Source organism: Ascaphus truei, chromosome 1 (assembly GCF_040206685.1).
Source record: "Ascaphus truei isolate aAscTru1 chromosome 1, aAscTru1.hap1, whole genome shotgun sequence".
Lineage (NCBI taxonomy): Eukaryota > Metazoa > Chordata > Amphibia > Anura > Ascaphidae > Ascaphus > Ascaphus truei.
This window is the reverse complement of record NC_134483.1, coordinates 524,137-550,639: the sequence shown is the minus strand read 5'-3', so window position 1 is coordinate 550,639 and position 26,503 is coordinate 524,137.

Here is a 26,503-nt window from a genome sequence, read left to right as displayed (position 1 = left end):
ACACCCTTCCTGCTGCCTCCTCTCTACGACACCCTTCCTGCTGCCTCCTCTCCACAACACCCTTCCTGCTGCCTCCTCTCCACGACATCCTTCCTGCTGCCTCCTCTCCACGACACCCTTCCTGCTGCCTCCTCTCCACGACACCATTCCTGCTGCCTCCTGTCCACGACACCCTTCCTGCTGCCTCCACTCCACGACACCCTTCCTTCTGCCTCCTCTCCACAACACCCTTCCTTCTGCCTCCTCTCCACGACACCCTTCCTGCTGCCTCCTCTCCACGACATCCTTCCTGCTGCCTCTTCTCCACGACACCCTTCCTGCTTCCTCCTCTCCATGACACCCTTCCTGCTGCCTCTTCTCCACGACACCCTTCCTGCTGCCTCCTCTCCACGACACCTTTCCTGCTGCCTCCTCTCCACGACACCCTTCCTGCTGCCTCCTCTCCATGACATCCTTCCTGCTGCCTCTTCTCCACGACACCCTTCCTGCTGCCTCCTCTCCACGACACCCTTCCTGCTGCCTCCTTTCCACGACACCCTTCCTGCTGCCTCCTCTCCACGACACCCTTCCTGCTGCCTCCTCTCCACGACATCCTTCCTGCTGCCTCCTCTCCACGACACCCTTCCTGCTGCCTCCTCTCCACGACATCCTTCCTGCTGCCTCCTCTCCACGACACCCTTTCTGCTGCCTCCTCTCCACGACATCCTTCCTGCTGCCTCCTGTCCACGACACCCTTCCTGCTGCCTCCTCTCTACGACACCCTTCCTGCTGCCTCCTCTCCACGACACCCTTCCTGCTGCCTCCTCTCCACGACATCCTTCCTGCTGCCTCCTCTCCACGACACCCTTCCTGCTGCCTCCTCTCCACGACACCATTCCTGCTGCCTCCTCTCCATGACACCCTTCCTGCTGCCTCCTCTCCACGACATCCTTCCTGCTGCCTCCTCTCCACGACACCCTTCCTGCTGCCTCCTCTCCACGACACCCTTCCTGCTGCCTCCTCTCCACGACACCCTTCCTGCTGCCTCCTCTCCACGACACCCTTCCTGCTGCCTCCTCTCCACGACATCCTTCCTGCTGCCTCCTCCTTCCCACGACACCCTTCCTGCTGCCTCCTCTCCACGACATCCTTCCTGCTGCCTCCTCCTTCCCACGACACCCTTCCTGCTGCCTCCTCTCCACGACACCCTTCCTGCTGCCTCCTCTCCACGACACCCTTCCTGCTGCCTCCTCTCCACGACATCCTTCCTGCTGCCTCCTCTCCACGACACCCTTCCTGCTGCCTCCTCTCCACGACACCCTTCCTGCTGCCTCCTCTCCACGACATCCTTCCTGCTGCCTCCTCTCCACGACACCCTTCCTGCTGCCTCCTCTCCACGACACCCTTCCTGCTGCCTCCTCTCCACGACACCCTTCCTGCTGCCTCCTCTCCAAGACACCCTTCCTGCTGCCTCCTCTCTATGACACCCTGCCTGCTGCCTCTTGCAGTCCCTGTGACTCTGGGTATCTGTGACAGTGAGGGGGTAACCAGGCCATCAATAAAGGTATTATGCCCGGCTGGTTACCTCTGAGCCATATTTTGGGGTTTAGAGTGTCAGCTCTTGGACCCATTGGTTGTACATGACATGTATGAGATTGTGCGACAATAAAGAATTTATATTTGTTTTGCCTTTCCAGGGGTGCCAGCAAGCAGAGATGGGCGGGCAATGAGTTTCAGGGGGGATTTTGCAGAGAACGTCTTATCAGATTGTGCCTAGATAGTCGGGGTCAAGAGTTGCTGGGCGCCCCAATAATGTACCCGGGAATTAGGACAGGCAGCCCGGATACATGGAGGCGCAAGGCTCCGGTCAAAATCCTGCTCTGGAAACGCTTTAGCGACTCACCGCTAGGACTCCCTGCTTCAGCACAGAACAGAAAGGTAAGTGGGGCATTGGGGTGTCAAGTATCCCCATAACGGTACCGGGGTACCCCCAGTAACAGAGGGATCCCCAGTTCAATGCCCGGTTACCCAGAACCAGTATAGAGGTTCTTGGGGTACTCCAACCATATATGAGGTTGCGAGGGTTTTTAAGAAACCTAAGTCCGGTTTTCAGTGTATAGAGAAAACAGCCGTGAGAATGAACCTGCGCGGACGGGGCAGCGCGGGGAGGTGAGACAGGACGGGCAGCGCGGGGAGGTGAGACAGGACGGGCAGCGCGGGGAGGTGAGACAGGACGGGCAGCGCGGGGAGGTGAGACAGGACGGGCAGCGCGGGGAGGTGAGACAGGACGGGCAGCGCGGGGAGGTGAGACAGGACGGGCAGCGCGGGGAGGTGAGACAGGACGGGCAGCGCGGGGAGGTGAGACAGGACGGGGCAGCGCGGGGAGGTGAGACAGGACGGGCAGCGCGGGGAGGTGAGACAGGACGGGCAGCACGTATGATACTGGATCCCAGCCGTGAGAATGAAGCTGCGCGGTTTCTCATTCTACCCAAAGGACTTAGAAAAACTATGTGAAAAGTATATTTCATTACATGGTGTTTTTTTTTTCTCCATTCATTTTTCTCCAAAAAGGCATTACAATACAATACATTGTATGACCCGCATTATCTTTCTTAACTGCCCCAGCCGCACCGACGGACATACAAACATATAAGACACTATTGGGGGTAAGGGAAACAAGGGGGGGGGGGCAGAGGAAGAGGGTCGCTGAATTTTTCCAACTGTTTCTGTGATGAGCGCGGCGTTTTGCTTCCTTCCATTTAATGGATGCCCAGAGGCGCCTTCTGCCTCTGTGACTAAGCCCGTCTTTGTGTGCACTTCCCTTATTCTCCCCCCCGGGTAGCCCCTACCTGTCCTGTCCATCTCTGCCTCTGTGACTAAGCCCGTCTTTGTGTGCACTTCCCTTATTCTTCCCCCCGGGTAGCCCCTACCTGTCCTGTCCATCTCTGCCTCTGTGACTAAGCCCGTCTTTGTGTGCACTTCCCTTATTCTTCCCCCCAGGTAGCCCCTACCTGTCCTGTCCATCTCTGCCTCTGTGACTAAGCCCGTCTTTGTGCGCACTTCCCTTATTCTCCCCCCCGGGTAGCCCCTACCTGTCCTGTCCATCTCTGCCTCTGTGACTAAGCCCGTCTTTATGTGCACTTCCCTTATTCTTCCCCCCGGGTAGCCCCTACCTGTCCTGTCCATCTCTGCCTCTGTGACTAAGCCCGTCTTTGTGTGCACTTCCCTTATTCTCCCCCCCCCCGGGTAGCCCCTACCTGTCCTGTCCATCTCTGCCTCTGTGACTAAGCCCGTCTTTGTGTGCACTTCCCTTATTCTCCCCCCCCCCCCCCCCGGGTAGCCCCTACCTGTCCTGTCCATCTCTGCCTCTGTGACTAAGCCCGTCTTTGTGTGCACTTCCCTTATTCTCCCCCCCGGGTAGCCCCTACCTGTCCTGTCCATCTCTGCCTCTGTGACTAAGCCCGTCTTTATTTGCACTTCCCTTATTCTCCCCCCCGGGTAGCCCCTACCTGTCCTGTCCATCTCTGCCTCTGTGACTAAGCCCGTCTTTGTGTGCACTTCCCTTATTCTCCCCCCCAGGTAGCCCCTACCTGTCCTGTCCATCTCTGCCTCTGTGACTAAGCCCGTCTTTGTGCGCACTTCCCTTATTCTCCCCCCCGGGTAGCCCCTACCTGTCCTGTCCATCTCTGCCTCTGTGACTAAGCCCGTCTTTGTGTGCACTTCCCTTATTCTCCCCCCCCCCGGGTAGCCCCTACCTGTCCTGTCCATCTCTGCCTCTGTGACTAAGCCCGTCTTTGTGTGCACTTCCCTTATTCTCCCCCCCGGGTCGCCCCTACCTGTCCTGTCCATCTCTGCCTCTGTGACTAAGCCCGTCTTTATGTGCACTTCCCTTATTCTCCCCCCCGGGTAGCCACTACCTGTCCTCTCCATCTCTGCCTCTGTGACTAAGCCCGTCTTTGTGTGCACTTCCCTTATTCTTCCCCCCTGGGTAGCCCCTACCTGTCCTGTCCATCTCTGCCTCTGTGACTAAGCCCGTCTTTGTGTGCACTCCCCTTATTCTTCCCCCCGGGTAGCCCCTACCTGTCCTGTCCATATCTGCCTCTGTGACTAAGCCCGTCTTTGTGTGCACTTCCCTTATTCTTCCCCCCGGGTAGCCCCTACCTGTCCTGTCCATCTCTGCCTCTGTGACTAAGCCCGTCTTTGTGTGCACTTCCCTTATTCTCCCCCCCGGGTAGCTCCTACCTGTCCTGTCCATCTCTGCCTCTGTGACTAAGCCCATCTTTGTGTGCACTTCCCTTATTCTCCCCCCCAGGTAGCCCCTACCTGTCCTGTCCATCTCTGCCTCTGTGACTAAGCCCGTCTTTATGTGCACTTCCCTTATTCTCCCCCCCGGGTAGCCACTACGTGTCCTGTCAATCTCTGCCTCTGTGACTAAGCCCGTCTTTGTGTGCACTTCCCTTATTCTTCCCCGCGGGTAGCCCCTACCTGTCCTGTCCATCTCTGTCTCTTTTTGAATACTGATCATCAGAGAATAACTAATTTCATCTATCATAGCCAGACGGTGGCATTGCTCACGCCTGGGATGTCAGTCTGTGCCAACCAAGGCAGCCAGACCTTTTGGAAATTTGGGCCAGAGTCGTTAACCAAACTCGTCAACTTTTCCATCTGGCAGACGAATCAAATTCTATTCCGAATCTTTTCAATAGATGGAATTGTGTTCTGGTTCCATAATGCTGCGGTCTCGCACCTCATAGCAGTCGCAAAATGCGCAATTAATTTATTCCTTGCTCTGGTTTTCCCTTGCAGTGGTCTGTTTAACAAGAACAACCAGGGGTCTAGCTGAATCTCGAGGCCCAATATCCTCTCCAGCCAATTCCGAATTTGTTCCCAGATTGGGGCCAGTCGGGGACAGGACCACAGCATATGCAACAAGTCCCCCGGCTCTCCGCATTGTCTTGGGCACAAGGGGGAGTAACCGGGTACGAATTTAGATAGTTTAGCTGGGGTGAGGTACCACCTCATTAATACCTTATATGAGTTCTCCATTAATGTCGTACATATGGAGCTTTTAGCCGCTGCCTCAAATATCTTTGTCCAGTCTTCGTCTTCTAACGTCTTGCCTAAGTCTGTTTCCCACTGGGTCATGAAGCTTAGCTTCTGCGTGTGGTCTCTACCAGAACTGATCACTTTTCTGTATAGTCTAGAGGTTAGTCCCTGCGTGTCCGTTTCCCGCATGCAGAGCATTTCAAAATTCGTCAGGGGAGGACGTATTGTGTGTTTGGTGAAATATGCCCGGATCTGGAGGTATCTAAAGAATTCGGTGTTAGGAATGTCTTTATCTGATGGTGCTTCTACCCTCCAGATCCTTCAGCCTCTTAATCCCTCCCTGGTTCCACATTTTAAATTCCCTCTCCTCTAGCCCAGGAGCAAAATCTGGATTACCATACTGTGGGGTCATCAGGGTATGCCTCGAAGTCAAAGAACATCTAGATTTGGTGAACTCCCAATCTGCGAGTGAATTGAGCATTGAGGACAGCGGTTTATTTAATACTTTTAACCTAGATTTAGAATACCAAATTAGGTTGCGAATCTCTAAAGGGGTGCATAGTTCGCTCTCTAGTGCAACCCATCTTCGCATTTCCGGGTCTCTATGCCATTGAACAATTTGGCTTAATTGGACCGCTCTATAATATGATAGCAAGCAAGTTACCGCTAGCCCGCCACTTTCCCTGGGTCTTTGCAAGATTGTTGCTTTGATTCGTGCTTTTTAATTTTATTTCATGGTGTTTTAATTGTACATATGCTTGTTCACAGTATTATGAGTATTACCAGGTCCATGGTTCCGAGAGACCATGTGGCTACCAAGCTTGGTGCCACCAAGTCTGCTCAGTTCCAGGACATGAAAGCCTCAGAGGTTGCCAGGTGTGAAAGCCATTTGGGTAGCACAGTTAGCCTCAAGTACTCACATACTGGGATGAATGGGAGTCATCGGACCAGCATATGCCCAGTCCAGACTTTTAGGAGCCTAACTCCGCGGTGGCTTCTGACTGACAAGTGGCAGAGGTGCCAGGTTGGCGCATGCCCTTGTCAGAATCCGAGCTTGCCCGGCTTGGATAGACTGGCAACGCTCTGATTGGCTGGTAGGATTTTTCCCACGCTCGGATTGGCTGGAGTATGAACTCTGAAATACCATAAGAATCCCTCAGCCAATCCAGTCACGAGATTCTAAACACCAAGACAGCAGAGGCAAATTTGAAATCACCAAAAGAAGCTCTTGGAGAAATAGCAGCGACCGGCTTCAGAAATCTCAGGTTAAAATATTTTCTAAGTCCCGACTTTTGCGGCCAAGTTCTGAGAATTGACCGTAGTGGTTGCGTCTGGGGATGGAAGCCGATTTTACTTCCAGGACGTTTAGGACTTACTTGCGGTCAAGTTATTTCAAGGCTCCGGAGCTCGTACAGCGGTGGCGTGTGGAGCTTCATGCCGATTTAAGTTCCAGGACATTTCGGGACAAGTCCCGGTCAACCTAAGGACTTTGTTTTACTTCATATTTCACCTAGGAAAGTCTAGGTTTGTAGCCCAGACCCCAAGTAAGTGTGTTTTTCTTCTGTATTTTGTAACCCACTGTGTGTACGTCTGTTTCTATGGAATAAATGACAATTTATTTTACTAACTTGTTTTGCTCAGTGAATTATCCCGGTATAAAGGTTTAAATAACTGGTCCCCCGTGACAACGACATACTTCCTGCTGCCACCTCTCCACGACACCCTTCCTGCTGCCTCCTCTCCATGACACCCTTCCTGCTGCCTCCTCTCCATGACACCCTTCCTGCTGCTTCCTCTCCACGACACCCTTCCTGCTGCTTCCTCTCGACGACATCCTTCCTGCTGACTCCTCTCCACGACACCCTTCCTGCTGCCTCCTCTCCACGACACCCTTCCTGCTGCCTCCTCTCCACGATACCCTTCCTGCTGCCTCCTCTCCACGACACCCTTCCTGCTGCCTCCTCTCCATGACACCCTTCCTGCTGCTTCCTCTCCACTACACCCTTCCTGCTGCTTCCTCTCCACGACATCCTTCCTGCTGCCTCCTCTCCATGACACCCTTCCTGCTGCTTCCTCTCCACGACATCCTTCCTGCTGCCTCCTCTCCACGACACCCTTCCTGCTGCCTCCTCTCCACGACACCCTTCCTGCTGCCTCCTCTGCACAACACCCTTCCAGCTGCCTCCTCTCCACGACACCCTTCCTGCTGCCTCCTCTCCACGACACCCTTCCTGCTGCCTCCTCTCCACGACACCCTTCCTGTTGCTTCCTCTCCACGACATCCTTCCTGCTGCCTCCTCTCCATGACATCCTTCCTGCTGCCTCCTCTCCACGACACCCTTCCTGCTGCCTCCTCTCCACAACATCCTTCCTGCTGCCTCCTCTCCACGACATCCTTCCTGCTGACTCCTCTCCACGACACCCTTCCTGCTGCCTCCTCTCCACGACACCCTTCCTGCTGCCTCCTCTCTACGATACCCTTCCTGCTGCCTCCTCTCCACGACACCCTTCCTGCTGCCTCCTCTCCACGACATCCTTCCTGCTGCCTCCTCTCCACGACACCCTTCCTGCTGCCTCCTCTCCACGACACCCTTCCTGCTGCCTCCTCTCCACGACACCCTTCCTACTGCCTCCTCTCCACGACACCCTTCCTGCTGCCTACTCTCCATGACACCCTTCCTGCTGCCTCCTCTCCACGACACCCTTCCTGCTGCTTCCTCTCCACGACATCCTTCCTGCTGCCTCCTCTCCACGACATCCTTCCTGCTGCCTCCTCTCCACGACATCCTTCCTGCTGCCTCCTCTCGATGACATCCTTCCTGCTGCCTCCTCTCCACGACATCCTTCCTGCTGCCTCCTCTCCATGACATCCTTCCTGCTGCCTCCTCTCCACGACACCCTTCCTGCTGCATCCTCTCCACGACATCCTTCCTGCTGCCTCCTTTCCACGACACCCTTCCTGCTGCCTCCTCTCCACGACATCCTTCCTGCTGCCTCCTCTCCACGACATCCTTCCTGCTGCCTCCTCTCCACGACACTCTTCCTGCTGCCTCCTCTCCACGACATCCTTCCTGCTGCCTCCTCTCCACGACACCCTTCCTGCTGGCTCCTCTCCACGACACCCTTCCTGCTGCCTCCTCTCCACGACATCCTTCCTGCTGCCTACTCTCCACGACACCCTTCCTGCTGCCTCCTGTCCACGACACCCTTCCTGCTGCCTCCTCTCCACGACATCCTTCCTGCTGCCTCCTCTCCATGACACCCTTCCTGCTGACTCCTCTCCACGACACCCTTCCTGCTGCCTCCTCTCTATGACACCCTTCCTGCTGCCTCCTCTCCACGATACCCTTCCTGCTGCCTCCTCTCCACGATACCCTTCCTGCTGCCTCCTCTCCACGACACCCTTCCTGCTGCCTCATCTCCATGACACCCTTCCTGCTGCCTACTCTCCATGACATCCTTCCTGCTGCCTCCTCTCCACGACATCCTTCCTGCTGCCTCCTCTCCACGACACCCTTCCTGCTGCCTCCTCTTTGACACCCTTCCTGCTGCCTCCTCTCTATGACACCCTTCCTGCTGCCTCCTCTCCACGACACCCTTCCTGCTGCCTCCTGTCCACGACACCCTTCCTGCTGCCTCCTCTCCACGACATCCTTCCTGCTGCCTCCTCTCCACGACATCCTTCCTGCTGCCTCCTCTCCACGACACCCTTCCTGCTGCCTCCTCTCCACGACACCCTTCCTTCTGCCTCCTCTCCACGACACCCTTCCTGCTGCCTCCTCTCTACGACATCCTTCCTACTGCCTCCTCTCCACGACATTCTTCCTGCTGCCTCCTCTCCACGATACCCTTCCTGCTGCCTCCTCTCCACGATACCCTTCCTGCTGCCTCCTCTCCACGACACCCTTCCTGCTGCCTCCTCTCCACGACACCCTTCCTGCTGCCTCCTCTCCACGACATCCTTCCTGCTGCCTCCTCTCCACGACATCCTTCCTGCTGCCTCCTCTCCACGACATCCCTCCTGCTGCCTCCTCTCCACGACATCCTTCCTGCTGCCTCCTCTCCACGACACCCTTCCTGCTGCCTCCTCTCCACGACACCCTTCCTGCTGCCTCCTCTCCACGACATCCTTCCTTCTGCCTCCTCTCAACGACATCCTTCCAGCTACCTCCTCTCCACGACACCCTTCCTGCTGCCTCCTCTCCATGACATCCTTCCTGCTGCCTCCTCTCCACGACACCCTTCCTGCTGCCTCCTCTCCATGACATCCTTCCTGCTGCCTCCTCTCCACGACACCCTTCCTGCTGCCTCCTCTCCACGACACCCTTCCTGCTGCCTCCTCACCACGACATCCTTCCTGCTGCCTCCTCTCCACTACATCCTTCCTGCTGCCTCCTCTCCACGACATCCTTCCTGCTGCCTCCTCTCCACGACACCCTTCCTGCTGCCTCCTGTCCACGACACCCTTCCTGCTGCCTCCTCTCCACGACATCCTTCCTGCTGCCTCCTCTCCACGACATCCTTCCTGCTGCCTCCTCTCCACGACACCCTTCCTGCTGCCTCCTCTCCACGACACCCTTCCTTCTGCCTCCTCTCCACGACACCCTTCCTGCTGCCTCCTCTCTATGACATCCTTCCTACTGCCTCCTCTCCACGACATTCTTCCTGCTGCCTCCTCTCCACGATACCCTTCCTGCTGCCTCCTCTCCACGATACCCTTCCTGCTGCCTCCTCTCCACGACACCCTTCCTGCTGCCTCCTCTCCACGACACCCTTCCTGCTGCCTCCTCTCCACGACATCCTTCCTGCTGCCTCCTCTCCACGACACCCTTCCTGCTGCCTCCTCTCCACGACACCCTTCCTGCTGCCTCCTCTCCACGACATCCTTCCTGCTGCCTCCTCTCCACGACATCCTTCCTGCTGCCTCCTCTCCACGACATCCTTCCTGCTGCCTCCTCTCCACGACACCCTTCCTGCTGCCTCCTCTCCACGACACCCTTCCTGCTGCCTCCTCTCCACGACATCCTTCCTGCTGCCTCCTCTCCACGACATCCTTCCTGCTGCCTCCTCTCCAAGACATCCTTCCTGCTGCCTCCTCTCCATGACATCCTTCCTGCTGCCTCCTCTCCACGACACCCTTCCTGCTGCCTCCTCTCCATGACATCCTTCCTGCTGCCTCCTCTCCACGACATCCCTCCTGCTGCCTCCTCTCCACGACATCCTTCCTGCTGCCTCCTCTCCACGACACCCTTCCTGCTGCCTCCTCTCCACGACACCCTTCCTGCTGCCTCCTCTCCACGACATCCTTCCTTCTGCCTCCTCTCCACGACATCCTTCCAGCTACCTCCTCTCCACGACACCCTTCCTGCTGCCTCCTCTCCATGACATCCTTCCTGCTGCCTCCTCTCCACGACACCCTTCCTGCTGCCTCCTCTCCATGACATCCTTCCTGCTGCCTCCTCTCCACGACACCCTTCCTGCTGCCTCCTCTCCACGACACCCTTCCTGCTGCCTCCTCTCCACGACATCCTTCCTGCTGCCTCCTCTCCACTACATCCTTCCTGCTGCCTCCTCTCCACGACATCCTTCCTGCTGCCTCCTCTCCACGACACCCTTCCTGCTGCCTCCTGTCCACGACACCCTTCCTGCTGCCTCCTCTCCACGACATCCTTCCTGCTGCCTCCTCTCCACGACATCCTTCCTGCTGCCTCCTCTCCACGACACCCTTCCTGCTGCCTCCTCTCCACGACACCCTTCCTTCTGTCTCCTCTCCACGACACCCTTCCTGCTGCCTCCTCTCTACGACATCCTTCCTACTGCCTCCTCTCCACGACATTCTTCCTGCTGCCTCCTCTCCACGATACCCTTCCTGCTGCCTCCTCTCCACGATACCCTTCCTGCTGCCTCCTCTCCACGACACCCTTCCTGCTGCCTCCTCTCCACGACACCCTTCCTGCTGCCTCCTCTCCACGACATCCTTCCTGCTGCCTCCTCTCCACGACACCCTTCCTGCTGCCTCCTCTCCACGACACCCTTCCTGCTGCCTCCTCTCCACGACATCCTTCCTGCTGCCTCCTCTCCACGACATCCTTCCTGCTGCCTCCTCTCCACGACATCCTTCCTGCTGCCTCCTCTCCACGACACCCTTCCTGCTGCCTCCTCTCCACGACACCCTTCCTGCTGCCTCCTCTCCACGACATCCTTCCTGCTGCCTCCTCTCCACGACATCCTTCCTGCTGCCTCCTCTCCACGACATCCTTCCTGCTGCCTCCTCTCCATGACATCCTTCCTGCTGCCTCCTCTCCACGACACCCTTCCTGCTGCCTCCTCTCCATGACATCCTTCCTGCTGCCTCCTCTCCATGACACCCTTCCTGCTGCCTCCTCTCCACGACATCCTTCCTGCTGCCTCCTCAACACGACACCCTTCCTGCTGCCTCCTCTCCACGACACCCTTCCTGCTGCCTCCTCTCCACGACATCCTTCCTGCTGCCTCCTCTCCACGACATCCTTCCTGCTGCCTCCTCTCCACGACATCCTTCCTGCTGCCTCCTCTCCATGACATCCTTCCTGCTGCCTCCTCTCCACGACACCCTTCCTGCTGCCTCCTCTCCATGACATCCTTCCTGCTGCCTCCTCTCCACGACACCCTTCCTGCTGCCTACTCTCCACGACACCCTTCCTGCTGCCTCCTCTCCACGACATCCTTCCTGCTGCCTCCTCTCCACGACACTCTTCCTGCTGCCTCCTCTCCACGACACCCTTCCTGCTGCCTCCTCTCCACGACACCCTTCCTGCTGCCTCCTCTCCACGACATCCTTCCTGCTGCCTCCTCTCCACGACACCCTTCCTGCTGCCTCCTCTCCACGACACCCTTCCTGCTGCCTCCTCTCCACGACATCCTTCCTGCTGCCTCCTCTCCACGACACTCTTCCTGCTGCCTCCTCTCCACGACACCCTTCCTGCTGCCTCCTCTCCACGACACCCTTCCTGCTGCCTCCTCTCCACGACATCCTTCCTGCTGCCTCCTCTCCACGACACCCTTCCTGCTGCCTCCTATCCATGACACCCTTCCTGCTGCCTCCTCTCCACGACACCCTTCCTGCTGCCTCCTCTCCATGACACCCTTCCTGCTGCCTCCTCTCCACGACACCCTTCCTGCTGCCTCCTCTCCACGACACCCTTCCTGCTGCCTCCTCTCCACGACACCCTTCCTGCTGCCTCCTCTCCACGACACCCTTCCTGCTGCCTCCTCTCCACGACACCCTTCCTGCTGCCTCCTCTCCACGACACCCTTCCTGCTGCCTCCTCTCCATGACATCTTCCTGCTGCCTCCTCTCCACGACACTCTTCCTGCTGCCTCCTCTCCATGACACCCTTCCTGCTGCCTCCTCTCCACGACATCCTTCCTGCTGCCTCCTCTCCACGACACCCTTCCTGCTGCCTCCTCTCCACGACACCCTTCCTGCTGCCTCCTCTCCACGACACCCTTCCTGCTGCCTCCTCTCCACGACACCCTTCCTGCTGCCTCCTCTCCATGACATCCTTCCTGCTGCCTCCTCTCCACGACACTCTTCCTTCTGCCTCCTCTCTACGACACCCTTCCTGCTGCCTACTCTCCACGACACTCTTCCTGCTGCCTCCTCTCCATGACACCCTTCCTGCTGCCTCCTCTCTACGACACCCTTCCTGCTGCCTACTCTCCACGACACTCTTCCTGCTGCCTCCTCTCCACGACACTCTTCCTGCTGCCTCCTCTCCATGACACCCTTCCTGCTGCCTCCTCTCTACGACACCCTTCCTGCTGCCTACTCTCCACGACACTCTTCCTGCTGCCTCCTCTCCACGACACCCTTCCTGTTGCTTCCTCTCCACGACATCCTTCCTGCTGCCTCCTCTCCATGACATCCTTCCTGCTGCCTCCTCTCCACAACATCCTTCCTGCTGCCTCCTCTCCACGACATCCTTCCTGCTGACTCCTCTCCACGACACCCTTCCTGCTGCCTCCTCTCCATGACATCCTTCCTGCTGCCTCCTCTCCACGACACCCTTCCTGCTGCCTCCTCTCCACGACACCCTTCCTGCTGCCTCCTCACCACGACATCCTTCCTGCTGCCTCCTCTCCACGACATCCTTCCTGCTGCCTCCTCTCCACGACATCCTTCCTGCTGCCTCCTCTCCACGACACCCTTCCTGCTGCCTCCTGTCCACGACACCCTTCCTGCTGCCTCCTCTCCACGACATCCTTCCTGCTGCCTCCTCTCCACGACATCCTTCCTGCTGCCTCCTCTCCACGACACCCTTCCTGCTGCCTCCTCTCCACGACACCCTTCCTTCTGCCTCCTCTCCACGACACCCTTCCTGCTGCCTCCTCTCTATGACATCCTTCCTACTGCCTCCTCTCCACGACATTCTTCCTGCTGCCTCCTCTCCACGATACCCTTCCTGCTGCCTCCTCTCCACGATACCCTTCCTGCTGCCTCCTCTCCACGACACCCTTCCTGCTGCCTCCTCTCCACGACACCCTTCCTGCTGCCTCCTCTCCACGACATCCTTCCTGCTGCCTCCTCTCCACGACACCCTTCCTGCTGCCTCCTCTCCACGACACCCTTCCTGCTGCCTCCTCTCCACGACATCCTTCCTGCTGCCTCCTCTCCACGACATCCTTCCTGCTGCCTCCTCTCCACGACATCCTTCCTGCTGCCTCCTCTCCACGACACCCTTCCTGCTGCCTCCTCTCCACGACACCCTTCCTGCTGCCTCCTCTCCACGACATCCTTCCTGCTGCCTCCTCTCCACGACATCCTTCCTGCTGCCTCCTCTCCAAGACATCCTTCCTGCTGCCTCCTCTCCATGACATCCTTCCTGCTGCCTCCTCTCCACGACACCCTTCCTGCTGCCTCCTCTCCATGACATCCTTCCTGCTGCCTCCTCTCCACGACATCCCTCCTGCTGCCTCCTCTCCACGACATCCTTCCTGCTGCCTCCTCTCCACGACACCCTTCCTGCTGCCTCCTCTCCACGACACCCTTCCTGCTGCCTCCTCTCCACGACATCCTTCCTTCTGCCTCCTCTCCACGACATCCTTCCAGCTACCTCCTCTCCACGACACCCTTCCTGCTGCCTCCTCTCCATGACATCCTTCCTGCTGCCTCCTCTCCACGACACCCTTCCTGCTGCCTCCTCTCCATGACATCCTTCCTGCTGCCTCCTCTCCACGACACCCTTCCTGCTGCCTCCTCTCCACGACACCCTTCCTGCTGCCTCCTCTCCACGACATCCTTCCTGCTGCCTCCTCTCCACTACATCCTTCCTGCTGCCTCCTCTCCACGACATCCTTCCTGCTGCCTCCTCTCCACGACACCCTTCCTGCTGCCTCCTGTCCACGACACCCTTCCTGCTGCCTCCTCTCCACGACATCCTTCCTGCTGCCTCCTCTCCACGACATCCTTCCTGCTGCCTCCTCTCCACGACACCCTTCCTGCTGCCTCCTCTCCACGACACCCTTCCTTCTGTCTCCTCTCCACGACACCCTTCCTGCTGCCTCCTCTCTACGACATCCTTCCTACTGCCTCCTCTCCACGACATTCTTCCTGCTGCCTCCTCTCCACGATACCCTTCCTGCTGCCTCCTCTCCACGATACCCTTCCTGCTGCCTCCTCTCCACGACACCCTTCCTGCTGCCTCCTCTCCACGACACCCTTCCTGCTGCCTCCTCTCCACGACATCCTTCCTGCTGCCTCCTCTCCACGACACCCTTCCTGCTGCCTCCTCTCCACGACACCCTTCCTGCTGCCTCCTCTCCACGACATCCTTCCTGCTGCCTCCTCTCCACGACATCCTTCCTGCTGCCTCCTCTCCACGACATCCTTCCTGCTGCCTCCTCTCCACGACACCCTTCCTGCTGCCTCCTCTCCACGACACCCTTCCTGCTGCCTCCTCTCCACGACATCCTTCCTGCTGCCTCCTCTCCACGACATCCTTCCTGCTGCCTCCTCTCCACGACATCCTTCCTGCTGCCTCCTCTCCATGACATCCTTCCTGCTGCCTCCTCTCCACGACACCCTTCCTGCTGCCTCCTCTCCATGACATCCTTCCTGCTGCCTCCTCTCCATGACACCCTTCCTGCTGCCTCCTCTCCACGACATCCTTCCTGCTGCCTCCTCAACACGACACCCTTCCTGCTGCCTCCTCTCCACGACACCCTTCCTGCTGCCTCCTCTCCACGACATCCTTCCTGCTGCCTCCTCTCCACGACATCCTTCCTGCTGCCTCCTCTCCACGACATCCTTCCTGCTGCCTCCTCTCCATGACATCCTTCCTGCTGCCTCCTCTCCACGACACCCTTCCTGCTGCCTCCTCTCCATGACATCCTTCCTGCTGCCTCCTCTCCACGACACCCTTCCTGCTGCCTACTCTCCACGACACCCTTCCTGCTGCCTCCTCTCCACGACATCCTTCCTGCTGCCTCCTCTCCACGACACTCTTCCTGCTGCCTCCTCTCCACGACACCCTTCCTGCTGCCTCCTCTCCACGACACCCTTCCTGCTGCCTCCTCTCCACGACATCCTTCCTGCTGCCTCCTCTCCACGACACCCTTCCTGCTGCCTCCTCTCCACGACACCCTTCCTGCTGCCTCCTCTCCACGACATCCTTCCTGCTGCCTCCTCTCCACGACACTCTTCCTGCTGCCTCCTCTCCACGACACCCTTCCTGCTGCCTCCTCTCCACGACACCCTTCCTGCTGCCTCCTCTCCACGACATCCTTCCTGCTGCCTCCTCTCCACGACACCCTTCCTGCTGCCTCCTATCCATGACACCCTTCCTGCTGCCTCCTCTCCACGACACCCTTCCTGCTGCCTCCTCTCCATGACACCCTTCCTGCTGCCTCCTCTCCACGACACCCTTCCTGCTGCCTCCTCTCCACGACACCCTTCCTGCTGCCTCCTCTCCACGACACCCTTCCTGCTGCCTCCTCTCCACGACACCCTTCCTGCTGCCTCCTCTCCACGACACCCTTCCTGCTGCCTCCTCTCCACGACACCCTTCCTGCTGCCTCCTCTCCATGACATCTTCCTGCTGCCTCCTCTCCACGACACTCTTCCTGCTGCCTCCTCTCCATGACACCCTTCCTGCTGCCTCCTCTCCACGACATCCTTCCTGCTGCCTCCTCTCCACGACACCCTTCCTGCTGCCTCCTCTCCACGACACCCTTCCTGCTGCCTCCTCTCCACGACATCCTTCCTGCTGCCTCCTCTCCACGACACCCTTCCTGCTGCCTCCTCTCCACGACACCCTTCCTGCTGCCTCCTCTCCACGACATCCTTCCTGCTGCCTCCTCTCCACGACATCCTTCCTGCTGCCTCCTCTCCACGACATCCTTCCTGCTGCCTCCTCTCCACGACACCCTTCCTGCTGCCTCCTCTCCACGACACCCTTCCTGCTGCCTCCTCTCCACGACATCCTTCCTGCTGCCTCCTCTCCACGACATCCTTCCTGCTGCCTCCTCTCCAAGACATCCTTCCTGCTGCCTCCTCTCCATGACATCCTTCCTGCTGCCTCCTCTCCACGACACCCTTCCTGCTGCCTCCTCTCCATGACATCCTTCCTGCTGCCTCCTCTCCACGACATCCCTCCTGCTGCCTCCTCTCCACGACATCCTTCCTGCTGCCTCCTCTCCACGACACCCTTCCTGCTGCCTCCTCTCCACGACACCCTTCCTGCTGCCTCCTCTCCACGACATCCTTCCTTCTGCCTCCTCTCCACGACATCCTTCCAGCTACCTCCTCTCCACGACACCCTTCCTGCTGCCTCCTCTCCATGACATCCTTCCTGCTGCCTCCTCTCCACGACACCCTTCCTGCTGCCTCCTCTCCATGACATCCTTCCTGCTGCCTCCTCTCCACGACACCCTTCCTGCTGCCTCCTCTCCATGACATCCTTCCTGCTGCCTCCTCTCCACGACACCCTTCCTGCTGCCTACTCTCCACGACACCCTTCCTGCTGCCTCCTCTCCACGACATCCTTCCTGCTGCCTCCTCTCCACGACACTCTTCCTGCTGCCTCCTCTCCACGACACCCTTCCTGCTGCCTCCTCTCCACGACACCCTTCCTGCTGCCTCCTCTCCACGACATCCTTCCTGCTGCCTCCTCTCCACGACACCCTTCCTGCTGCCTCCTCTCCACGACACCCTTCCTGCTGCCTCCTCTCCACGACATCCTTCCTGCTGCCTCCTCTCCACGACACTCTTCCTGCTGCCTCCTCTCCACGACACCCTTCCTGCTGCCTCCTCTCCACGACACCCTTCCTGCTGCCTCCTCTCCACGACATCCTTCCTGCTGCCTCCTCTCCACGACACCCTTCCTGCTGCCTCCTATCCATGACACCCTTCCTGCTGCCTCCTCTCCACGACACCCTTCCTGCTGCCTCCTCTCCATGACACCCTTCCTGCTGCCTCCTCTCCACGACATCCTTCCTGCTGCCTCCTCTCCACGACACCCTTCCTGCTGCCTCCTCTCCACGACACCCTTCCTGCTGCCTCCTCTCCACGACACCCTTCCTGCTGCCTCCTCTCCACGACACCCTTCCTGCTGCCTCCTCTCCACGACACCCTTCCTGCTGCCTCCTCTCCATGACATCTTCCTGCTGCCTCCTCTCCACGACACTCTTCCTGCTGCCTCCTCTCCATGACACCCTTCCTGCTGCCTCCTCTCCACGACATCCTTCCTGCTGCCTCCTCTCCACGACACCCTTCCTGCTGCCTCCTCTCCACGACACCCTTCCTGCTGCCTCCTCTCCACGACACCCTTCCTGCTGCCTCCTCTCCACGACACCCTTCCTGCTGCCTCCTCTCCATGACATCCTTCCTGCTGCCTCCTCTCCACGACACTCTTCCTTCTGCCTCCTCTCTACGACACCCTTCCTGCTGCCTACTCTCCACGACACTCTTCCTGCTGCCTCCTCTCCATGACACCCTTCCTGCTGCCTCCTCTCTACGACACCCTTCCTGCTGCCTACTCTCCACGACACTCTTCCTGCTGCCTCCTCTCCACGACACTCTTCCTGCTGCCTCCTCTCCATGACACCCTTCCTGCTGCCTCCTCTCTACGACACCCTTCCTGCTGCCTACTCTCCACGACACTCTTCCTGCTGCCTCCTCTCCACGACACCCTTCCTGTTGCTTCCTCTCCACGACATCCTTCCTGCTGCCTCCTCTCCATGACATCCTTCCTGCTGCCTCCTCTCCACAACATCCTTCCTGCTGCCTCCTCTCCACGACATCCTTCCTGCTGACTCCTCTCCACGACACCCTTCCTGCTGCCTCCTCTCCACGACACCCTTCCTGCTGCCTCCTCTCTACGATACCCTTCCTGCTGCCTCCTCTCCACGACACCCTTCCTGCTGCCTCCTCTCCACGACATCCTTCCTGCTGCCTCCTCTCCACGACACCCTTCCTGCTGCCTCCTCTCCACGACACCCTTCCTGCTGCCTCCTCTCCACGACACCCTTCCTACTGCCTCCTCTCCACGACACCCTTCCTGCTGCCTACTCTCCATGACACCCTTCCTGCTGCCTCCTCTCCACGACACCCTTCCTGCTGCTTCCTCTCCACGACATCCTTCCTGCTGCCTCCTCTCCACGACATCCTTCCTGCTGCCTCCTCTCCACGACATCCTTCCTGCTGCCTCCTCTCGATGACATCCTTCCTGCTGCCTCCTCTCCACGACATCCTTCCTGCTGCCTCCTCTCCATGACATCCTTCCTGCTGCCTCCTCTCCACGACACCCTTCCTGCTGCATCCTCTCCACGACACCCTTCCTGCTGCATCCTCTCCACGACATCCTTCCTGCTGCCTCCTTTCCACGACACCCTTCCTGCTGCCTCCTCTCCATGACACCCTTCCTGCTGCCTCCTCTCTACGACACCCTTCCTGCTGCCTACTCTCCACGACACTCTTCCTGCTGCCTCCTCTCCACGACACCCTTCCTGTTGCTTCCTCTCCACGACATCCTTCCTGCTGCCTCCTCTCCATGACATCCTTCCTGCTGCCTCCTCTCCACAACATCCTTCCTGCTGCCTCCTCTCCACGACATCCTTCCTGCTGACTCCTCTCCACGACACCCTTCCTGCTGCCTCCTCTCCACGACACCCTTCCTGCTGCCTCCTCTCTACGATACCCTTCCTGCTGCCTCCTCTCCACGACACCCTTCCTGCTGCCTCCTCTCCACGACATCCTTCCTGCTGCCTCCTCTCCACGACACCCTTCCTGCTGCCTCCTCTCCACGACACCCTTCCTGCTGCCTCCTCTCCACGACACCCTTCCTACTGCCTCCTCTCCACGACACCCTTCCTGCTGCCTACTCTCCATGACACCCTTCCTGCTGCCTCCTCTCCACGACACCCTTCCTGCTGCTTCCTCTCCACGACATCCTTCCTGCTGCCTCCTCTCCACGACATCCTTCCTGCTGCCTCCTCTCCACGACATCCTTCCTGCTGCCTCCTCTCGATGACATCCTTCCTGCTGCCTCCTCTCCACGACATCCTTCCTGCTGCCTCCTCTCCATGACATCCTTCCTGCTGCCTCCTCTCCACGACACCCTTCCTGCTGCATCCTCTCCACGACACCCTTCCTGCTGCATCCTCTCCACGACATCCTTCCTGCTGCCTCCTTTCCACGACACCCTTCCTGCTGCCTCCTCTCCACGACATCCTTCCTGCTGCCTCCTCTCCACGACATCCTTCCTGCTGCCTCCTCTCCACGACACCCTTCTTGCTGCCTCCTCTCCACGACATCCTTCCTGCTGCCTCCTCTCCACGACACCCTTCCTGCTGACTCCTCTCCACGACACCCTTCCTGCTGCCTCCTCTCCACGACATCCTTCCTGCTGCCTACTCTCCACGACATCCTTCCTGCTGCCTCCTCTCCACGACATCCTTCCTGCTGCCTCCTCTCCATGACACCCTTCCTGCTGACTCCTCTCCACGACACCCTTCCTGCTGCCTCCTCTCTACGACACCCTTCCTGCTGCCTCCTCTCTGACACCCTTCCTGCTGCCTCCTCTCTATGACACCCTTCCTGCTGCCTCCTCTCCACGACACCCTTCCTGCTGCCTCCTGTCCACGACACCCTTCCTGCTGCCTCCTCTCCACGACATCCTTCCTGCTGCCTCCTCTCCACGACATCCTTCCTGCTGCCTCCTCTCCACGACACCCTTCCTGCTGCCTCCTCTCCACGACACCCTTCCTGCTGCCTCCTCTCCACGACATCCTTCCTGCTGCCTCCTCTCCATGACACCCTTCCTGCTGCCTCCTCTCCATGACACCCTTCCTGCTGACTCCTCTCCATGACACCCTTCCTGCTGACTCCTCTCCATGACACCCTTCCTGCTGCCTCCTCTCTACGACACCCTTCCTGCTGCCTCCTCTCCACGACACCCTTCCTGCTGCCTCCTCTCCACGACATCCTTCCTGCTGCCTCCTCTCCACGACATCCTTCCTGCTGCCTCCTCTCCACGACACCCTTCCTGCTGCCTCCTCTCCACGACACCCTTCCTGCTGCCTCCTCTCCACGACATCCTTCCTGCTGCCTCCTCTCCACGACATCCTTCCTGCTGCCTCCTCTCCACGACATCCTTCCTGCTGCCTCCTCTCCACGATACCCTTCCTGCTGCCTCCTCTCCACGACACCCTTCCTGCTGCCTCATCTCCATGACACCCTTCCTGCTGCCTACTCTCCATGACATCCTTCCTGCTGCCTCCTCTCCACGACATCCTTCCTGCTGCCTCCTCTCCACGACACCCTTCCTGCTGCCTCCTCTCTGACACCCTTCCTGCTGCCTCCTCTCTATGACACCCTTCCTGCTGCCTCCTCTCCACGACACCCTTCCTGCTGCCTCCTGTCCACGACACCCTTCCTGCTGCCTCCTCTCCACGACATCCTTCCTGCTGCCTCCTCTCCACGACATCCTTCCTGCTGCCTCCTCTCCACGACACCCTTCCTGCTGCCTCCTCTCCACGACACCCTTCCTGCTGCCTCCTCTCCACGACATCCTTCCTGCTGCCTCCTCTCCACGACATCCTTCCTGCTGCCTCCTCTCCACGACATCCTTCCTGCTGCCTCCTCTCCACGACATCCTTCCTGCTGCCTCCTCTCCATGACACCCTTCCTGCTGCCTCCTCTCCACGCCACCCTTCCTGCTGCCTCCTCTCCATGACATCCTTCCTGCTGCCTCCTCTCCACGACATCCTTCCTGCTGCCTCCTCTCCACGACATCCTTCCTGCTGCCTCCTCTCCACGATACCCTTCCTGCTGCCTCCTCTCCACGACACCCTTCCTGCTGCCTCCTCTCCACGACATCCTTCCTGCTGCCTCCTCTCCACGACACCCTTCCTGCTGCCTCCTCTCTGACACCCTTCCTGCTGCCTCCTCTCTATGACACCCTTCCTGCTGCCTCCTCTCTACGACACCCTTCCTGCTGCCTCCTCTCCACGACACCCTTCCTGCTGCCTCCTCTCCACGACATCCTTCCTGCTGCCTCCTCTCCACGACATCCTTCCTGCTGCCTCCTCTCCATGACACCCTTCCTGCTGCCTCCTCTCCACGACACCCTTCCTGCTGCCTCCTCTCCATGACATCCTTCCTGCTGCCTCCTCTCCACGACATCCTTCCTGCTGCCTCCTCTCCACGACATCCTTCCTGCTGCCTCCTCTCCACGATACCCTTCCTGCTGCCTCCTCTCCACGACACCCTTCCTGCTGCCTCCTCTCCACGACATCCTTCCTGCTGCCTCCTCTCCACGACACCCTTCCTGCTGCCTCCTCTCTGACACCCTTCCTGCTGCCTCCTCTCTATGACACCCTTCCTGCTGCCTCCTCTCCACGACACCCTTCCTGCTGCCTCCTGTCCACGACACCCTTCCTGCTGCCTCCTCTCCACGACATCCTTCCTGCTGCCTCCTCTCCACGACATCCTTCCTGCTGCCTCCTCTCCACGACACCCTTCCTGCTGCCTCCTCTCCACGACACCCTTCCTGCTGCCTCCTCTCCACGACACCCTTCCTGCTGCCTCCTCTCCACGACATCCTTCCTGCTGCCTCCTCTCCATGACACCCTTCCTGCTGCCTCCTCTCCATGACACCCTTCCTGCTGACTCCTCTCCATGACACCCTTCCTGCTGCCTCCTCTCTACGACACCCTTCCTGCTGCCTCCTCTCCACGACACCCTTCCTGCTGCCTCCTCTCCACGACATCCTTCCTGCTGCCTCCTCTCCACGACATCCTTCCTGCTGCCTCCTCTCCACGACACCCTTCCTGCTGCCTCCTCTCCACGACACCCTTCCTGCTGCCTCCTCTCCACGACATCCTTCCTGCTGCCTACTCTCCACGACATCCTTCCTGCTGCCTCCTCTCCACGATACCCTTCCTGCTGCCTCCTCTCCACGACACCCTTCCTGCTGCCTCATCTCCATGACACCCTTCCTGCTGCCTACTCTCCATGACATCCTTCCTGCTGCCTCCTCTCCACGACATCCTTCCTGCTGCCTCCTCTCCACGACACCCTTCCTGCTGCCTCCTCTCTGACACCCTTCCTGCTGCCTCCTCTCTATGACACCCTTCCTGCTGCCTCCTCTCCACGACACCCTTCCTGCTGCCTCCTGTCCACGACACCCTTCCTGCTGCCTCCTCTCCACGACATCCTTCCTGCTGCCTCCTCTCCACGACATCCTTCCTGCTGCCTCCTCTCCACGACACCCTTCCTGCTGCCTCCTCTCCACGACACCCTTCCTGCTGCCTCCTCTCCACGACATCCTTCCTGCTGCCTCCTCTCCACGACATCCTTCCTGCTGCCTCCTCTCCACGACATCCTTCCTGCTGCCTCCTCTCCATGACATCCTTCCTGCTGCCTTTTCTCCACGACACCCTTCCTGCTGCCTCCTCTCCATGACATCCTTCCTGCTGCCTCCTCTCCACGACACCCTTCCTGCTGCCTCCTCTCCACGACACCCTTCCTGCTGCCTCCTCTCCATGACACCCTTCCTGCTGCCTCCTCTCCACGACATCCTTCCTGCTGCCTCCTCTCCACGACATCCTTCCTGCTGCCTCCTCTCCACGACATTCTTCCTGCTGCCTCCTCTCCACGACATCCTTCCTGCTGCCTCCTCTCCATGACACCCTTCCTGCTGCCTCCTCTCCACGACATCCTTCCTGCTGCCTCCTCTCCACGACACCCTTCCTGCTGCCTCCTCTCCACGACACCCTTCCTGCTTTCCCTTCTCCCATTTTCGGTTTACCAGGGAGAGATAGTTCTTTCTTCTTTCATTGTACCTTCACTCAATACTAGTTGTTATATGAATTATTGAGCTGTCTATATAGACACAGCCCTCTCCTCCCTGTAATACATCGGGGGCTCTGAGCTCAGCGTCATCTCCCATCAGAGTTCAAAGCCCTACACTGGCTGTGACTGCCCTTGTAATGTAGAACCAGGTAACAGTACTAGTGATGTCCTTAATGACAACAGTAAGTGAGGGCGCTAGGTGAGAGCATGGGGCCCATTTAAATTATTATCCATGTGCTGCTCCTGTTTATAAACAGATGCAGGAGACTAAGCTGTTAATCCCACATCAGACACTAGAGGGCAACCTTCAACCACAGAACACACAGGGAGTTTCCAAGCAATCCCGTGGCTGTCCCTAATCATTGCCGCTCACCCCACACACACAACGTTCTGTTAAACAGGTACGGCCGGACTTCTAGGACCACAAAACACCACGTACCTTCAAAAGAGGTGCAGTGGGAGGGTGTCGGCAAGCTCTGCTACAAACAGCGTTGAGTCCTGTTGACTTGAATGAGATAATTTTTGTGATTATCAACAACACAACGTAATGAATTCGGGGTCTGTATTTGTCCCGGGAGACCAGGAACTTTTAACACCCTTTATATATCAGCGGGATCATTAGGCAGAACAAGATAGCAAGAACAGATTACGTTTATTTTGGTAAACCCCACGTACAACAGGAAGAATTACACAAGAAACAGTTACAAACGCACTTACTGGGGATCTGGGGGGAACGTTTCGGCTTTCCGTGGTGCAGGGTGCCCGCGTGGATGAGCTTACCCTGACTGGGGTGTACCCCCGGTTCTCCTGGTCCTCTTTTCGGCTTCAATTCCTAGCCGCGACCGCTCCATTCGATTTTGAGAACTTGGGCGCAAAAGGCGGGACTTGGTCTCTGCGAGGCAAACGAAGCCGGTCGCTCTATTATTTTGAACAGAGCAACTTTGAAAAGCCCGCCGAGCTTCATCGACTCACCTCATTGGTTGGCTTGGATGGACTTTCTCCCTCTCTTGGTCAGCACCTTACATACACTCCGCTGGGCTATCCCCAGAACGGAGGGGGAAGGAGCAGCCAATCGAAGAATGGGATTTCCTCCACATCAGCCAATAGAAAGAGGAGCTCGCCCCCGGCTGACGTCAGAGGAGTAGGCGTGCCCAGCAGGCTCGAAAAGCCGGGTGCGCGGGAAATATGATTTTAGCCAAAAGGAGAGCAGACTCTATGGCAGCATCCTTCCTGGCTAACTCATTGCCACCTGTGGGGCTGGCTCCACCAAGTCTGGAAACTACAAAAGGTGTCCCTGCAGGGTGCCCTCTGTAGTCTGGACCTGGCCATTCGCCCTTCCCTCACCCACCAAACGTTTTCAAACCTCTGGACATCCTCTCCCCTTTGAACTACGGACCCTATGTAGACTTGCTGGCACCTTAACTGGATGCCCTGGCAAGCTACATAGGGCCTTATAAGAAATGTATCAAATATATAAAACATACTTTAGTACATGGGGAACATTGAGGATACTCATGACTGTAAGGGACATAGGACGCAGATATCTCGAAAACCAGGAGTCTGGGGGACACGGGGCAGCCCCGGTGTAATTCTACTCGCGTACCGGCAAATCATGCCTGCTCGCCGGTAGAATTAAGGAAATACCGGCAGCTCCGGTCCCCAAACACCTGCAAACCAAAGAATGGCATTCTTACCCAAATATCCCGCCTAAATCTCACACGCAGCAAGTTCCATGAGTCTGGGGTAAAGGGAACACGGTATCGGGGCGGCCATTACACACGGTATCGGGGCGGCCATTACACACGGTATCGGGGTGGCCATTACACACGGTATCGGGGCGGCCATTACACACGGTATCGGGGCGGCCATTACACATGATATCGGGGTGGCCATTACACACGGTATCGGGGCGGCCATTACACACGGTATCGGGGCGGCCATTACACACGGTATCGGGGCGGCCATTACACACGGTATCGGGGCGGCCATTACACACGTATCGGGGCGGCCATTACACACGGTATCGGGGCGGCTATTACACACGGTATCGGGGCGGCCGTTAAACACGGTATCGGGGCGGCCATTACACACGGTATCGGGGCGGCCATTACACACGGTATCGGGGCGGCCATTACACACGGTATCGGAGCGGACATTACACATAGTATCGGGGCGGCCATTACACACGGTATCGGGGCGGCCATTACACACGGTATCGGGGCGGCCGTTAAACACGGTATCGGGGCGGCCATTACACACGGTATCGGGGCGGCCATTACACACGGTATCGGGGCGGCCATTACACACGGTATCGGGGCGGCCATTACACACGGTATCGGGGCGGCCATTACACACGGTATCGGGGCGGCCGTTACACACGGTATCGGGGCGGCCGTTACACACGGTATCGGAGCGGCCATTACACACGGTATCGGGGCGGACGTTACACACGGTATCGGGGCGGCCATTACACACGGTATCGGGGCGGCCGTTACACACGGTATCGGGGCGGCCATTACACACGGTATCAGGGCGGCCATTACACATGGTATCGGGGCGGCCATTGCACACGGTATCGGGGCGGCCATTACACACGGTATCGGGGCAGCCGTTACACACGGTATCGGAGCGGCCATTACACACGGTATCGGGGCGGCCGTTACACACGGTATCGGAGCGGCCATTACACACGGTATCGGGGCGGCCATTACACACGGTATCGGGGCGGCCATTACACACGGTATCGGGGCGGCCATTACACACGGTATCGGGGCGGCCATTACACACGGTATCGGGGCGGCCATTACACACGGTATCGGGGCGGCCATTACACACGGTATCGGGGCGGCCATTACACACGGTATCGGGGCGGCCATTACACACGTATCGGGGCAGCCATTACACACAGTATCGGGGCGGCCATTACACGCGGTATCGGGGCGGCCATTACACACGTATCGGGGCAGCCGTTACACACGGTATCGGAGCGGCCATTACACACGGTATCGGGGCGGCCGTTACACACAGTATCGGGGCAGCCATTACACACGGTATCGGGGCAGCCATTACACACGGTATCGGGGCAGCCATTACACACGGTATCGGGGCGGCCATTACACACGGTATCGGGGCGGCCATTACACG